This window comes from Fukomys damarensis, unplaced genomic scaffold (genome assembly GCF_012274545.1).
Source record: "Fukomys damarensis isolate Sample0158 unplaced genomic scaffold, DMR_v1.0_HiC HiC_scaffold_20, whole genome shotgun sequence".
Taxonomy (NCBI): domain Eukaryota; kingdom Metazoa; phylum Chordata; class Mammalia; order Rodentia; family Bathyergidae; genus Fukomys; species Fukomys damarensis.
Window position 1 is genome coordinate 6,129,953 of NW_022900932.1, and position 17,205 is coordinate 6,147,157.

Genomic DNA, 17,205 nt, shown 5'->3' on the forward strand with positions numbered 1-17,205 from the left:
CCGCTGTATTGCGCGTGCGCGCTGGCGGGACAGCGGCCGCTTCGCGGGACGGTGGCCTCCCGGGCGGTCAGTACCAGCAACCCTGCAAATGCACTCGGGCGCCGTGGAAAAAGTGAGAAGAGGCAAAATTGGGGCTGTGCCCATTGCTCGCTCTTGCCTCCGGCTCCTCGAGGGGATTCTGGTCCCAACTCACCCAGCTTTCTACTGTACTGTCCACATCCGTGAGCGGCACCCTGAGAAGGTGAAGGCCATGATCACTGAGCTTTCTGGTGGCAGGACGCTTCCGGCCCTTTTCCTTTTGTCAGGTTGTGTGGGTCTCGCTACTTAGAGACTGCTCAGTGCTCACAGAGCAGGCTGTGCAGACCTCTGCCACACTGAAAGTTGTTGATGTGACTTTTAGGTCAGAAACGAAAACAAACAAAAACAAAATCTTTAGGACTACGAATGTAGCTCAAGGGTAGAATGCTTGCCTAGCATGCATGAGGCCAGGAGTTCCAGCCCCCAGCATTGCAGGGCGTGGAGAAGGAAAGTAAAAATCTCAGCCAGATAATGGCGGTGGCGGCCTGTACCTGTAATCCCAGCACTCTAGTAGGCCGGGTCCGTGGGATTACAAATTCAGTTCCAACTCGAGAAATTGAGGAATTTAGCGAGACCCTGTCAAGATAAAAAGGTCTGGGAATGTAAGTCAGTGTGTGAAGGCCCTGGATTCAATCCTAGTGCTGTGGGAGAATAAAGAAAAAAAGATTCCACTTAAAGTACAGCAAGCTTAAGTAGAGCCTCAGTGACTGTTCTTGTATATAACTATCACCCATCAAACAAACATTGCCAGGGTCCTGGGAGCTCTTTGTGTCCTCTCACAATTGGTACCCACGCAAAAACATACAATTCAGGTCAGACTTTTATAGATTTTTAAAGCTCTAAGCATCTGGCAAAGTACCTTGTGCATAACTGACCCCCAGATATGTGTTCGATCTTGCATACTTTGAGTCAGTGAGCTAGACAAACTGTCTTCCATTTAGCAAATGTTTAGGGTTATGTGTTGAGTATTCCAGGGCCAAAGAGGTTCTGGGGTGAATGAAACCAAAACCTCCATCTTTGAGCGCTTGCATTATAAGTGATAAGACAGAGAAACAAGCACACAACTACATACTTAATGTAGGTCAGGCACTGATTAGTGCTATGAAAAAAGGGAAAGGAAAGTAAGGAACAGGAGTGGTAGAACCAGGAGATACCTTTCTGAGGGTTTGCTATCTGAGCAGAGACCTAATTTAAATGAGGTATGTAGCTACCAGGACAAAAGTATTTCAGGGCACAAGAGGTGGTGCACACCTGTAATCCCAGGATTTGGGAGGCTGAAGCAGGAGGATTGCTGTGAGTTGAAGGCCAGCCTAGACTACATCGTCCAAAAAAATTTTTTTTTCAGTCGGAGGAAACAGCAAGTTCCAAGTCCTGGTGTGCTTGACCTGCTCGCAGAACATCAGGGAGGACCCGGGATGTAGCTCAGTGGCACCACACCTACATCTCAAGCAAAAGGTCCTGAGTTCGATCACCGATGGGGGCAGAGGGAGACTAGAACAGAGAGGTGGCGAGGGAGAGAACGGTAGAAAATAAAGGACAGGTGGCCACGAGACAGGTGTGTAAAGCATTGTATGCCACGGAGAAGACTATATTGTATGCTAAGTGTGCTCGGAAGTAATGGGAGGTTTGTGAACAGAGATGATGTGATTGATGGGTTACAGTGGCTGCTGGAGGTGGTGCCCTGGTAAAGTGCAGGACAGAAGGGAAGCCAGGTACAAGCAAGTATGGTAAAATAAGGGAGCTATAGTAACTTGGGCTAGTGTGGCAGTGATCAAAATAGTAAGAGTTGGTCATATTCTGAAGTCTTGAAGATTTTGCTAGTGTGGGTGGATTGCTTGGAGGTAGAGTGTGAGAAAAAGAGTGATCAGGAGGGTAGATTTCTGTCCCCATCCCGCAATCAAAAGATAAATTTACAAGAAATTTAGTTGTAAGATCTTAACTTCTATTTGCAAGTCTAGAATTAAGTAACAGATCACTTAAGATATGTGTATTTTTAGTGACATCCCAGTAAGAGTGGGTGTTCCAGTTAGAATGTGCAGAAACAACTCCAGACACACTCAGAAGCCAAATACCTGCACTGGAGGAAAGACAGCCTCTTTAATGAACGGCATTGGGAAAACTGGTTTTCCACTTCCTGAAGATTAAAACTGGACCCATAGCTTTCACCATGTACTAAACTAAAATCAGAATGGATCAAAGATCTAAATATTAAAACAGGAAACACTAAATCTGCTGGTAGAATAGGTACAACTCTTGAAGGCACTGATGTAGGCAAGAACTTCATGAGCAAAACCCAGACCACATGGGAAATACTACAAAGAATCAACAACTGGGAATTGATCTTATTTAAAAAGCTTTTGCCAGCAAGAAAAACCACAAACAAAGTAAAGAAACAACCCACAGCATAGGAAAAATTTTTTACCCACTGTTCATCAAAGGACTACTATCTAGAATATATAAATAACTCAAAATAATCAGGACCCCCCCCAAATTTAATCCCAATCCAAATATGGACATCTGAAATGAATAGAAACTTCTTAGATAAAGAAGTAGAAACAGCAAATAAATAAATGAAAAAATGTTCAACATCACTGGTCATTTGTGAAATGCAAATTAAAACAATGTTAAGATTCCATCTCACTCTAGAAAGAATGGCTGCTTTCAAGAAATCAATAAATGCTGGAGGATCTGTGGGGGAAAATAACCCTTTTCCACTGTTGGTGGGAGTGCAGACTGGTGCAACCACTGTGGAAATCAGTGTGGAGATTTCTCGAAAAACAAACTAGAGGTTCCATTTTAATGAGCTATTCCCCTTCGTGGTATCTTCCTGAAAGAAAAGTATCACACCACAGAAATATATGCACACCCATGTTTAGCGGCACAGTTTATAATAGCTAAATCCTGGAAGCAGCCCAAATACCCATCAACCAACAAATGGGATAAAGAAGATGTGGGTTTTTTATAGAATGGAGTACTACTGTGCCATAAAGAAGGATGAGCTTGAGACATTTGCAGCTAAATGGATGGACCTTGAGACCATACTCAAGTGAAATAAATAGGACACATGTTTACTGCATTGTTTCTCTGATGTGAGAAAGAAATAAAGATCAAAATGTATAATAGATATTGGACAATGGGAAGAAAAATGTTCGAAAGCAAAGAGGAGCAAGGGAGGAGGAAGGGAAAAAGGAAGAAGGGGACAAGAAAAAAAAAGGAGAAAATACAATGAAAAAATGGAAACAACGCTTTTGCACGTAGGGAAGGGGTTGAGGGGAAGGGGCAATGGGGGAAAAGGTGGGATGTGCCATGTACAGGTGCCACTTCCCTATTATAAGTGTTATCATTATGTATGCCTAAAATGTACCAATAAATGTTTTGCTATAAAAAAATAAAACACTGAAGCAATTTTTTAAAAATAGAACGAGTGTTCCCATGATCTGAGGAGAGGAGGCTGACTTTGTAGACAGAAGAAGACTGGGGAAGCAGAAACCGAACAAAAAGTGAGCTGGTTTGTCTCCGAATTACTTTCCTTGTGAAGATGAAAGCAGGGGGAACTTTATTATACCAACTAAAATATGCCTGTTTGGGAATTTAGCTCCTTTTTCCCCTCCTGATTCTTGGAAGGTCAGCTAAACAATTGCATTTTGGCTTCAGATTTGAAGCAGTGTGGAACTTCAGCATGAGCGGCTCCTTTTTGGTTTGGTCTATTGTCCAAACCCATGGCCTCTCACAGACTGTGCTTAACACCCCTCTGTACAGTAATATCCCGGGTGACCAAGTGAATCGTGCTGGCGTCTGCTACTGGAAAGGAGGCAGGGTAGGAGGAGAGGGGTACAGAATAAACAGTGAAGGTCTCGTTTGGGACATTCCAGGAGTCTGAGGAGCCTGTTGAATATCAGGTTGGATAGTAAAATCCGGAATTCAGGACAAAGTCAAGGCTGGTGGTGCATACTGAGAGACTGGCAAATGTGTGGTGTGTAAGCTCTGAGACTGAGCGTGCAGAGTAAGTGTGAGCAAGAGCATACTTGAGCCCCGAGCCATGAGTGGATTGGAGATGGTTTGTAAAACAAAGAAGAATGGGATTTGGTGCCTCCCGGTTCTCTTACGGAGAAAGCACAGGAAATGCCTTGGCCATCTTGGTGCGATATGAGTAGGTCTGCTTTTTCTAAAGAGACTGGAGACCCTCTTAATTCATTGTGTGTCCCACTTTCTAAGGACACTCAGACCTTAGAGCTGTATTTATCTAGCAGGCTGTAGGATTAAGGTGTGTGATTTGCGGGCTGTTGGAATCAGGGTCGCTGGCTCGTGTGGCACCTTCGGAAGGGTTAAGTGAGGAAGGTGTGATGAAGAAATTAGTTTTGAAGGTGCAGCAAGAGGAAAGCAGCCAGCAAGGCGTGGCCTCCTGGGTGGAAGCAGCAATGTAACAGGGTGGTTATTAGAACCCAGTGGGGTCTGCAGCTGCAGCGAAGCCAGGGGTAAAGGCACCCTCGAGGGAGTGCAGAGCAGGTAGAGAAGGGTAGAAGGAGAATCAGCAGAAGTGAACAGGAAATGTGCAGGCGAACACGAACCCCATACCTGCTCTATCTTGCTTTGGTAGCCTTGTTTCCCTGCTTTCTTTTCTTATTTAATATGAAATTATTTGTCTTGTACCTTGTAAACCTCTTTAAATCCTTTCTCGGAAGAGGCTGAAAGATGGGAAGAGAGATGAAACATGATCGTGACGAACCAATTGCTGCCATTAAGGGTTCCCAAAGTGTACTTCACGTGTGAATTTAGTGAATTTTTTCCTTTGGGGGAATGGGGTGGGTGAGCTTGGATGGGGCATCTAGGCGTAGAAGCCAGGACACTGATAAACATCCTGCAGGGTACGGGACAGGCCCCACAGCGAAATCATCTGGGCCACAACGTCAAGAGTGCCGGGGCTGAGCGGCCCATCAGGAGAATGAATGTCAGCTTCAGGCCTCTTGAGGCTTAGGCTTAAAACTTTTTTTTGTTTCAGCACTGTAGACGGAACCAGTGCCCTTTGCACTGAGCTACATCCCCAGCCCTATTTTACTTTTGATTTGGAGACAAGGTCTGATCTTGCTAAGCTGGTGAATTGTGCAGGCTGGGCTCAAACGCACGACAGCCTGGGATGACAGGCACGCCTGGCTTTAAAATTCACACGGCTCCATGTTCACGTCATTCTACCTATCCAAATATAACAAGCTAGGCCGGGTTCCAGGAGTTGAGAAATAGATGATTCTTTTTCCTAGGAGGAATTAAAAAGAATTTATAAATCTCTGTTACCTACTTCAAAAGCATATACTTTGAGGTGGGCTGAGGACGGTGAATCTGATGTTTTTTTTTTATTATGAAATACTTGGATATACAAGATTATATATTGTATTAATATATTTATAAATCACAGATAAATGCCCACTTGGCCTGTGGCCCTGGGTTATATAGTACATTATTTGACCCTAACCTTTATCCCCCTCTATCCGTATCATCCTCTTTCTTTGGCTTTAAACTGAGCTGTGCACAGGGCTATGGACAAACAGAATGATAGCGGGAGTTATGCAAACAGTGGCTGAAGTGGTTTACTCTGTATGCAAGTGCACCCTCTAATACTCCAAACTGCCATGACACGAGCGTGCAATGTCTACCAACTGGTTCAGGAACAGTGAGGCCCAGCTGACGGCAGTCAGGCTGCTGACACACACACCTGCAGTTCACAGGCGTTTAAAGCTGAGCTCCCCAGTGGAGCCCAGCCTAAAATAGCAGACGCCCAGCTCACCTGAAGATGTGTGAAAAGTAGATGTTTCTTTCACATCACACACACACACAAAATATATATATATTTATATAAAAATATATATTAAAAAATATATGTATAATTTTAACAGGGATTGAACTCAAGACCTTGTGCTTGTGAGGCAGGTGCAGCGCCACTGAGCTAAATCCCCAGGCCTATCACCAAAATTGTGTGGTTGTTGCGCAGTAAAAGCAACCAATACATGAAAAAAACACCTCACAAAAAATATTTCCTTGAAGTCAGTCCCCTGTGTCCCTGTGCTGGCTTCCTCTCACTTCTTCGTTCTGATAAACTGATGGGTACATTGGTAGATTTTCTGTTGTAAACCCATCCTCCATTCCTGCAACAAGCAAGCACGGTTGCTCTATAAAAATTCAGAGAGCACTTCAGTGTGATAAGTTTTAGGAATTTTGTATCTATGCTTATTAATGTCCTACAATTTTTATGTACTACCATTGAAAGTTTTGAGTTTTAGGGTTGTACTATCTGATAAAATAAGCTGAACTCTGCCTCCATTTCTACACCTTTCTAGTTTTCTAGAATGTTTGGATAAAATAAGAATTAACTGCTTCTTTGGTAGGACTTAGAAGTAAAACCATGTGGACTGGAATGTTTTCTTGGATCAGATAAATGAATGCAAAGTACAATATAGTCAATTCATAGATGGTTAATTCAACCTCACAGAAAAAGGGTTAAGAAATAGATCATTAATCTATCCTGCCTGATACATTTAGGGTGTCTTGAGTAAAAATAAAAAAGCCAATTTATCATATCTTCATGTGACAAATTTGGTTGAGAAGATCTATGATTATGTCTTTAGGATAGAAAAAAATCAAAATGAATTTGATTCAATTTACAGTATTATGATTAAAACATTGTAGAGTTGCTCAAAGGGAAATCTGTCTTCTAGATACGCATTAATGTGTTTTTGGCTTTTTTTGTTTTTTTGGTACTGGGTATCAAACTCTGGACCTTGTGCTTACAAGGCAGGCAGCGAAACTACTGAGTTAAATCCCCAGCCCCTGTTTTTTGTTTCTTAATCATTAGCTTGAGAGCAGTTTGCTTCTGTAGGTCTTGGAGCTTTTCCCTGATCACAGCCTGGGTAGGAGGGAGGGGTATGTGGTGGATGTTTCAGAGTGATGGTGGATCCCATGTCAAAGTGAGAGGACATCCGTACCCTGTGCTCTCATGCTCCTTTTGGTCCTGTCTTCGCAGGTGCCACATAGCAAATTCTGAGCACTGCGCTTTCTATGACAAGCCATAGAATTCTAGAAGGGAGGGGCCTAGATAATGATGTGTCTAGATCAAGGTTCTGAGCCTCGGCACTTGGGACATTTCAGGCCAAAGACTACTTTATCGTGGGGCCACCCTGTTTCTTGTAGGATTCTCAGCAGCATTCCTGACCGTGACCCAGGAGCTGCCAGTAGCACCCTGGTTATACTAACTGAAAATGTCTCTGGATAGTGCCGGATGCTCCTAGGAAGCACATTTGCCCTGAGTCGAGAAGCACTGGTCTAAAGACCACACATCATAGTAAGAATGATAAAGGCAGCAGAGGATGTGAGCCAGACAAGAAAAATCCATAGCGAAGACATACCAGCTAATTTTAGAAAGTCTATTAATAATAAAGTGCTGCTTATGCCTGTAATCCCAGCACTTTGGACACTGAGGCAGGAGGATCGCAGTTTGCTACCAGCCCGGGCAACAATGATTTAATGAGACCGTGTCTCAAAAAATAATAAAGAAAGAAGGAAAGAGAAAGAAAGAAAGAAAAGAAAGAAAGGGCTTGGAGTGTTGCTAAGTGCAGTCCCAACACCACAAGCAATCAGTACAATATTTCTCTTGTGAATGGAGTAGGTGAATTGGTTTTGTGGGGTGTAAGTGGGTGTTGGCCAGAGGTATATATGAGATGGACATGCAGAGGTAGGGGACTCTTGGAGCCATGTGCCCAAAACATCCCAAATGCACTCTTGGAGATTAAAAGAGAGCCTACAGGGCCGCAAGTCCCAGTAGAATCAAAATGCATTGCCTGAGAAGTGAATGCTCTGGCCTTTTTCCTCCCCGTACTCCTCTATCATTTAAGTTAGTCCCAAAGTCAGTCATGTAACAGACCATCCTGACCATTCCCGATCTTTCCCTGTTCCCTACACGAGTTCCTGCCCAGATGCCTTTGTTTTTTCTTTTATCCTCGCTTCCTCATTCCATTAATAAAAGGCCCCAGAGGCTTCAGTGTGGGGCTTTGATGAGACTTTCTCATACTGAAGGGTCTTGGCTAAGGGCAGCCCCTCTGGGGCCTCTTGGAGTTTAAATTGGACATTGATTCCGAGTAACCCTCCACACTTTGCACCCTTTGTACTGCAATAGTGGGGTTCCAGAAAGCGGGGTGGGGAGTGGAACCAAGTTAGAAATTACAAGGTGACAAGTTTGGAACCTGGAAAAAGTGTTGGCATTTCAATTATTCCAGCAACCAAGTGCGCTGCCTTGCAGAGCAGTGAGTTCCTGGACAGTAGCAGTATTCAAGCAGAAGCTGACTCTTCCTTTGCCAGGATGATACAAAAGAAAGCCGAGGGGAGATTTGATTTACCTGGATGATTCCCCAAGTCCCTTCCAAATGAAGAACTACATTTCAGTCCAAGTGGGGCAAACTAGGAGGAGAGAATGGAAGCCTTTGGGACATCGGGTAAAGAATAGGTAGAATAAGGTGCAGAATAGATACCCAAGTGGCTTTAACTGACCCAACTCTTCCCCTCAGACTTGGAATTCTCAGAGATGGCGAACCACAAATGCATCACCCTGAGAGTAAAGGACCGTCCAGAGACCTGGGCTCTGTTTTTGAACCCCCAGCAGTAGGATGTCCTGTGGTACTTGAGCTCAGTGTTGAAGACATATCCAGAATATAAAAAACCCAGAGTGGAGTGCTTTCCGGGTCCCTCAGCTTCTGGCACCCACAAATAAGACTTTGTCTGCCCTGGGCATCCTTCCTGGACCTTGGGGTACCAGCTCACCACAGATCGTACGCTTCTACTGATATCCACTGCCTATCTATGGGTAATGAAGTCACTTTGCTGGATTTACCATGCAAGTGCTCTGTCTCGCTGGACTAGTCCTCAGAATGCAAGTGGTAGGGGTATGAATGCAGCAGCTGGGCCTGCTTCGAGCCCCTGCCAGAGTAAGGAGATGCCCTCGCAGAAGTATGGCAGCTGGGTTTGTGCAGAATCTCCTGCCTGACTTACGGATCCTTGCTAAGTGCCACAGTGAGCCTGGGATTGCTAAGGGGCACAGTGTCCTCCTCCCTGGGGTGATAACGAGTGCACAGTACTCACAAGAGTTACTGGTGCTGCTCTCCGGATCCCCTCAGAGACCCCTATGGCCATGCACACTGATTCCGAACACCTCAGTGCTATCTCTGGCCTCAGGAGGGAGTTCATCTACTTGCATGGAGCAGTCTAGTCGCGTCAAGGGGCCACAGGGCTTTGGCCAAAGCAGCCTGTCAGGACCGTGTCTGGGGAGGTATTTGTAGGGGACTTGGCCAGGTTAAACTGCAGGACAAAAAGCACATAGGCTGTATGAGTAATGAATGGGTGAAACGTAAGGCAAACACACACATACAAATAATTAAATTGTGGGGCAAAAAACTCAGGCTCTGTGAGGAGTGAATGGATAAACTGGGGCAAAAGCCCACACACTATGGGCCAGGGATGTAGCTCAGTGGTTCTGTCGCCTGCCTCACAAGAGCAAGAATCTGAGTTTGATCCCTAGTACAAAAAAAAAAAAGCCCATGGGCTGTGTAAGAATCCAACAGCTAAACAACAAAAAGGCTAGATTAGTGAACATGTTGTGCGTAGGCCATTGCCCTCTGCCTTTTCTCCAAGAAAAACTGCCCGGCCTTGAGATGCCTCTTGGCCCAAACTGCTTTTCTCCTGCGTTTCTCTCTCACACCGAGATTCTAAATAAAAGTCAGAGAGTTCTTGGCTTGGTGGCTCTTTCTTCTCCAGAGTCTTTCAAGGCTGGGTGCTCTCAGTTTAGAATAAATAGCCCCCTCTGGGCCTCTCAGGGACCGAACTAAGGCTCGCCTCTGAGTCATCTTTTTCTTCCTCTGTGCTGCCTGCAGTTGCTCACTGCGACAGTGACTCGGCCCACTCTTCATGCCAACTCTCTGAGGCATAGATCCACTCATTCTATGGTTCTGTTCTCCGAGACTGTAGAGACCAGGACATTCAGTCAGCCGGGGTTGACCAGACACCCGCTCTAGACCAGGCTTTGAGGTAGGCTTTGAGGGTGGAGGTGAAGGAAACCTCATCGTGCCCTTAGGGATTCAAAGTCCAGTTGGAGATACAGATAGTTCCAACACCGAGACCTGAGGGAGGTGGGTGGGGAGAGCTGAGGAGGCTCTACAGTTCCTGGGCGGTGCTGCAGCTCCCAGCTCCTAGGGCAGTTCTTTAGAGTGAGAGTCATCCTCTGTATTTGTCCAGAAGCTACTGCCTCATGGCCCCACCTAACCCAACATGCTTTAGGCTTGCTGGCCACAATTGCTGTTAGTTGGAGCTTTGTCTTTTTGTGTCCCCACCCAAACTACAGAGGTTGTGTGCTCCAGAAGATCCCAGCAGGGTCTATTTATTCCCACTAATCCTGCCCATAGCTTTCTTGCTGTCCTCTTTTTAAAATTTTTTACTTCATCCCATTCCCCCCTCCCTATGTACAGAAGATTTGTTTCCATTTTTCCATCTATTTTCTCCTGTTTTTCTTGCCCCCTCCTTCCTTTCTCCCTCCCGCCTCCCTTATTCTCCTCCTCAGTTGAACATTTTCTTCCCATTTCCCAATAATTATTTTACATTTTAGTCCTTATTTCCACTTTCAGTTTCTCACACCAGTGAAACACTGCAGTATTTAACCATGTGCATCCAATTTATTTCACTCAAGAGTGTGGTCTCAAGGTCCATCCATTTAGCTATAAATGTCTGAAGCTCATCCTTCTTTAGGGCAGAGTAATACTCCGTTGTATGTAAAAGCAAAACCAAAAACACATCTTTCTTAATCATGTGTCAGTTGACGGGCAATTTGTTTCCAGGATTTAGCTATTGCAAATTGTGGCACTATAAACATGGGCATGCATATATCCCTGTGGTAGGATGCTTTTAATTCTTTCAGGATGATACCAAGAAGTGGAATAGCTGGTTCAAATGGAACCTCTAGGTTTTAGTTTTTTGAGGACTCTCCACACTGATTTCCGCAGTGGTTGCAGCAGTCTGCACTCCCACCAACAGTAGAGAAGGGTTCCCTTTTCCCCACAGCCCCTCCAGCACTTGTGGTTGGTTGATTTCTTGACAGCCATTCTTTCTGGAGTGAGATGGAATCTCAGTGTTATTTTAATTTGCATTTCTCCAGTGACCAGTGATGTTGAACATTTTTTCATTTATTTATTTGCTATTTTTACTTCATCATCTTAAGAAGTGTCTTTTCATTTCAGTTGCCCATTTTTTGGACTGGGTCTTTAAATTTAGGTGGGTCTGGGTTTTTTTAAAGTTATTTACATATTGTAGATTAGTAGACCTTTGTCTGATAAATAGTGGGTAAGAAATTTTTTGCCATGCTGTGGGTTGTCTCTTCACTGTGTGACTTCTCTTACTGTGTAAAAGCTTTTTAATAAGATGAGGTCCCAGTTGTTGATTCTTTGTAATATTTCCCGTGCAGTCTCGGTTTGGTTAATGAGGTCTTTGCCTACTGCTGTGTCCTCAAGCATTCTACCTATTGTCTCTTTCAGCAGATTTAGTGTTTCTGTTTTAATAGTTAGATCTTTGATCTATTTCTATTTTAGGTTAGTGCATGGTGAAAGATATGGGTCTACTTTCAATCTCTGGCATGTGGAGCGCCAGTTTCCCCAGCACCATTTATCAATTGCTGCCCTCTTTCGTGGCTCCTTAACTCCTTTTAACTTCCCAGGGCTCAGGTTGTGATTTGCTTAGCTCACATCCCAGTTCTATTGTGCTTGGCTCCTGTGCTCGGAAAAGTCCTTCCTGTGGATTGTAGGAGAGATGATCAGACAAAGCCCACCATATTATAGATAGCTAAGTTAGGTAGAAATGTAGGCAGTCAGATGGGACTAGACCCTCAAAGGAGCCAATGCAGAAGATGAGAATACATCAGAGCTTTGGTGGAGGCGCATCTAAAGAAGACTAAGGTCACACGGCCAAATTTATGTACTTCTCTAAGGGATAAATGGAGGCTTAAAATTACTGGTGCCACCCTTTTGAGATTTCCTGTATAAACCATTATTCATTAAGGGTGGGCCATCCCCCCCAAGACTAAGGCTAACAAATACTAAGACTAATACTAAGATTAAGACTACTGAGGCAGAGACCACCAAGACTAAAGACAAGACTAAGACTATAGTCAAAACCAAGGTTAATGATGCCATCCACGTGCCCTTGCTAAGTGTCTATACTTGCAATTTTATTTTTTTTTATTGACCATAGTTTTGTCCAATATTGAATCCACCTTGTGATTTTTGCTTTATAAAGCTTCCTCTGTAAAGCGGGGACCATGGCAACCCATTTTCCAGGTCCCCACCTGTCTCTCTCAGGAGCTGTCTCTCTCAATAAGATTTTCCTACTCTTAACCTCCGTTGTTCCTCAGAATTCATTCTTCGATTTTGGGAACAAGAACTCGACATACTGGACATCTAGCAGGTTGGGAGTCATATTATTTCCCTTGTATCATTTGGAGGTCCGATATCAACAGGACTACAACAGAGATGATCTATATGTAAATCCCATCCCAAAACTCTCCCTAAAACCCCCTGAAAGTACTTAGAGAAGAATCCCTTTGCAAGCTGATGCACATAGAGAAAGCAATAAGCATTTTGTGCTTTAGAAAAGTCTCAATTAAAGCTGAAAAAAAAAAAAGAAAAAGAAAAGTCTGCTCCATGGTTATGAATGGAAATAAAATTGAAGAGAAGGCAAGCTTTTGCACTTAAAATCTTTGCAAGAAATGGGCTGTTTTGCAAAAAATTTATGCACATGCATCCAGAGCAACACATTTCCCGACTCCTGACAAAAACGACCTGCTCAGCTGCCCCCTAGAAAATTCTGCTTCAGTCCTCACGCTTTTTTCCAATCATTGACCTTTAAGAGCGTTGCCTGAACACTAGGGGTTGGGGCCCAAATGGACCCATCTTTCATCCTAACAGAGTTCACTGCTGCGAAGGCCCCAGTACAACTAGCCTCTTCTGCCTGACTTAACAATAGCAACGGTGCCAACAGCCTGGGCCCTGGATGCCCGTTGCCTGCTCAGCTGTTAGTCATTTCTGCGCTCTGCACACCAGGGAGTCGTTACTGCAATCTGTTGCAAGGTGGATGTGATGAGGGGGAAGTGAGTCGACTCGTACCCACTATTTGGCCTCCTTCCAACTTGTATGTTACTTTTTCTAGACTTATTTCCCATGGGAAGGAAATTTTCTATCTGACTTCATCCTTCAAAACAAATTTTTTAATCTTGGAGAATGAACTTACTCAATCACCATGAAAGACAACTACTTGAGCTCCTAAAATAACTGACCTCTGTGGCATGACTAATATGTACCAGGTACCATGCTCTCCACTTGAAAGTTATTATAGACTTTAATTTTCTCAACAACCCTTCAGGAAGTACTTGGACAGAGATTATTTAGTTCCATGTCACACAGCAAGCAATTAGCAGGGCCAGAATTCAATCCAGAGAGTCTGATTCCAGAGCCCGGGAGCACACTGCTCTGTCTCCTTTTATGTACAGATCACTTTCAAAGTTGCAGGAAGATAAACAGGTCCCTGAGCTCCAATAAAAGCTTACAAAACCAGAGGGGAGCTGAATCAAGAGTGTGAAGTGACAAAACCAGAAGTTACTGCTAAGTGTCCTATCAAAGGAACAGATGGTAAGAAATTTCTAAGCAGAGGAAGAGATCAGCAAGGCAGGGGTAGAAAGCAAGACTACATGGAGAAACAGTATTGGTTAGCCTTGGAAGATGGCTAGGACTTAGGTGACCTGAGAGAAGGAAGTCAACTGGGGTATAGAGGGCTTTGGATACATGAGTTCGATTCCGGCTCTGACATTATCCATGTAATTGTAGAAGAGTCACTCGATCTCTTTATCATTCCTTTTCCGGTTCTATAAAGAGAGAGTTTGGGCAAGTGACATGGAGCAGAGGAGAAGCAGAAATTTGAAATCGGACGACCTGGCTTCAGAGAGGTAAAGAGGAAAGAGTTAGTGATCCAGGGGAGGAGACTGGTTATAGACTTCTGTTTCCGTGAGGAAATCATAATTCCATGATGTATTTAGCTAACTTTCCTGTAGCTGGGGCAAAATGCCCAACACCCACAATATAAAAGAGAGGTTTCTTTCCCCTCATGATATTCAGAGGATTATTGCATGGTTGGTTGGCTCCAAGGCAGAGAGAACATGGTGGAAAGACAGGGTGAAGGGAAGCTGCTCAACCGCACCAGCCAGGAAGCACGGAGAGAGGAACAGGGACAAGAATACGCCCTTCTGGGTCACACCCCAGGTGACCCACCTCTTCAGATCAGACCCCAATTCCTAACAGCACAGTCAGTGCGATTCAATCACCTTCCAAAAGCCCCCCTCTGACCAGGAGACTTGGGGGATATTTTAGATGTAAATTATAATCCATCACTTTGTGATGATGCACTGAACTGCAAAAGTAAGCAAGTAAATAAATAGCTTCTAGTAGTGGGCAAGACACTTGCTGTCCTGTGCCTTTGTCCATCAGTGGGGATGGTGCTTAGGAGAAGGACACCAGGATGAGTGGAGCTGACACGGGCAGGCCTAGCAGTGCCTGGCTCACCACAAAATCTCAGGCAACAGCGGCAACTCAGTGCAAAACCAGATGGTCCACATTCAGTGGGTGGCCACAGGCCTGGAAAGAAACAAAAGGAAAGAGGATCCTCTTAACCCAGAGGGATTGAAATGAGTGTGGAAAATGGAGGCCTAGATAGAGTTTTAGCTTGGGGAAGTCTATCTGGTATGGTTGACATTGTTTCTATGTTTAAAAACAAAACAAACAAACAAACAAAAACAACCTGACAGGGTGATTCTGGTTCTCCTTTTTCCCCTAGTTTCCCTTCCCCTCCAGAGTTTATTTGAACAAAATAAAACTCTTCTGCCTGTCACCTTATAAGGTTTATGTTACATTTACTCAGTCGATACTGCTTTGAGTTGGTACTGACAGATCTATCAATCGGCCACCAGTGGTTGGTTTATAGGAGCCACTGGGGGTGCCTGCGTCCCTCAGAAGAAATACTTCTGGTAGGGACGTTGGACTGAAGCCCTCTATGATTCTGCAATCTCCATTAGGAAGCTAATAGTCAAGGAGAAACAATAGGGCACTTAGGTTCGGCTTTCAGCCTCCTTCTGTAGAGCTGCTAAAGACATCGAAAGTTTCGAGGTGAGAGTTCTGTGGTGAGAGGTTCAATGAGAAGGTGTTCCACGATAAGGGGTCTGCGGTGAGATTCTGCGGTATGTGGTTTCATGGTGGGGGGTTCCATGGTGGGTGGGCCAGTGGTGGGCAGGTTCTGTGATGGGAGGGCTCCACGGTGGGAAGTCACGTGGAGGGGGTGGTCCCATGATGGGGGGTTTCATTGTGGAGGGGTCTTGGTAGGATGTTCCATGGTGGGAGAGTCCATGATAGGTGTCCACGGTAAGGGGTTCTATGGGGAAGGGTTCTCTGAGGAGCATTCATTATTTCTTCATTTCCCAAACAAGCCTCACTTTCAAGCACAACCTCATTACTTTACCTTTTGATCCACATTCTATTTCCCAAGCGCTTCATATTTCCTGCCTCTGCACTCGTGCCCACACTTTTCCCTTTATCTGTGTATCCTTTCCTCATTTCCTCACCTGGCTAAGTGCCACTCTTCTCACATGCTTTGCTGAAATGCCCCCTCCTCAGGGACACTCTCCCTGTGCCAAGTGGTACCCCTTTTGTGACTCTTTATCACTTGTATTATGACAGTTGGCTCACTAGTTGATAGGATGTGGTTTTGTATTTCTGAATAGAGACCAAAAAACAATAGTGGCTAGAATGAAATAGAAGTTTATATTTTCCCTGTAGGTGTCACATGAGCCTGCCACTGGGCAATGACCCAGGCCCCTTCTACTTTGTTGCTGTGCCATCTTTAGGGTGTTGATGGGCATCGTGCAGGTTGGCTTACAGCCACACCAGAATTCCAGCATACCTTCATTCCGGAGATAACCAGCAAGTCATGCTGCTCTGTTAGCGAAGCCAAGCTCATTGCAGTTTGGGGAAGAAGGTGTGAAGAAAATTAGAAAAGAGAAGCTCAAAGTGTATTGGGAGACATTCACATGCCTGGTGGGTAGCGGTGAGAGCTGAGAAGAGGAAGGCTGAGTCTCACTGTGCAATTCGTGAGAGCCAAAAATACACCTGATGATAACCGTGACCCCCATTGTCAGATAGCATCATCTCTCAGGTACGTACTCTCAACTGAGGGAAGAGATTACCTTCAGAATCATAAAAAAAAAAAATCCAGCTGTTCCAAAGACAGAGGACTCACATCTAAAATATATAAAGAACTCAAAAAAAATTAGACCTCTCGGAATAAAAGACTCAAACAAAAAATGGACAACTGAAGTGAACAGACACTTCTCAGAAGAAGAAATACAGTCAATGAATACAGGAAAAAAAGTTCAACATCTCTGGCCATTAGAGAACTGCAAATTAAAACAACATGGAGATTCCATTTTACTCCAGAAAGAATGGCTATCATGAAGAAATCTAGTGATAACAAATGCTGTCAAGGCTTTGGGGGGAAAAGGAACCATTCTGCATTGTTGGTGGGAATGTTATCTGGTACAGCCACTATAGAAATCAGCATGGATCACTTCTCAGCCTTTTGGCTAAGCTCAAATGTAGAAATCAGTATGCAAATTCCTCAAAAAACTAAAACTACAAGTTTCATTTGACCCAGCTATTTTTTGTTCTCCTTCGATGTATCTTCCCAAAAGAATTAAAGACATATCGCAGTGGTACATGGTGCCTTAGTTACTTATCTCATTGCTGAGACAGAATACCCAGCACCCACAAATTAAAGAGGAAAAATTCATTTCAGCTCACAGTTTGTAGAGGTTTCAGTCCATAGTCAGCTGACTCCAAGGCAGGGTGACATGGCACAGGGGGATCCCAGAGGAAAAACAGTTCATGGTGTGGCAGGTGGAAGGCAGCAAGCAGCAAGCCTGCCTTCTCTCCCTTTATATTCCTTCCAGCCTATAACCCCATTGGCTGGTGCTACTCACATCCAGGGTGGGGCTTCCATTATCCACACCCA

General features: G+C 44.4%; 1 long non-coding RNA gene across 1 annotated transcript; it reads left to right on the top strand.

Moving 5' to 3' along the window:
• The first annotated feature begins 80 nt into the window (after window positions 1–80).
• On the top strand, window positions 81–16,449 carry LOC104872614. Its single transcript, XR_783229.1, has 4 exons — window positions 81–241; window positions 1,424–1,633; window positions 14,023–14,095; window positions 15,975–16,449. It is a non-coding gene; the product is annotated as an uncharacterized LOC104872614 (long non-coding RNA).
• Window positions 16,450–17,205: the final 756 nt, after the last annotated feature.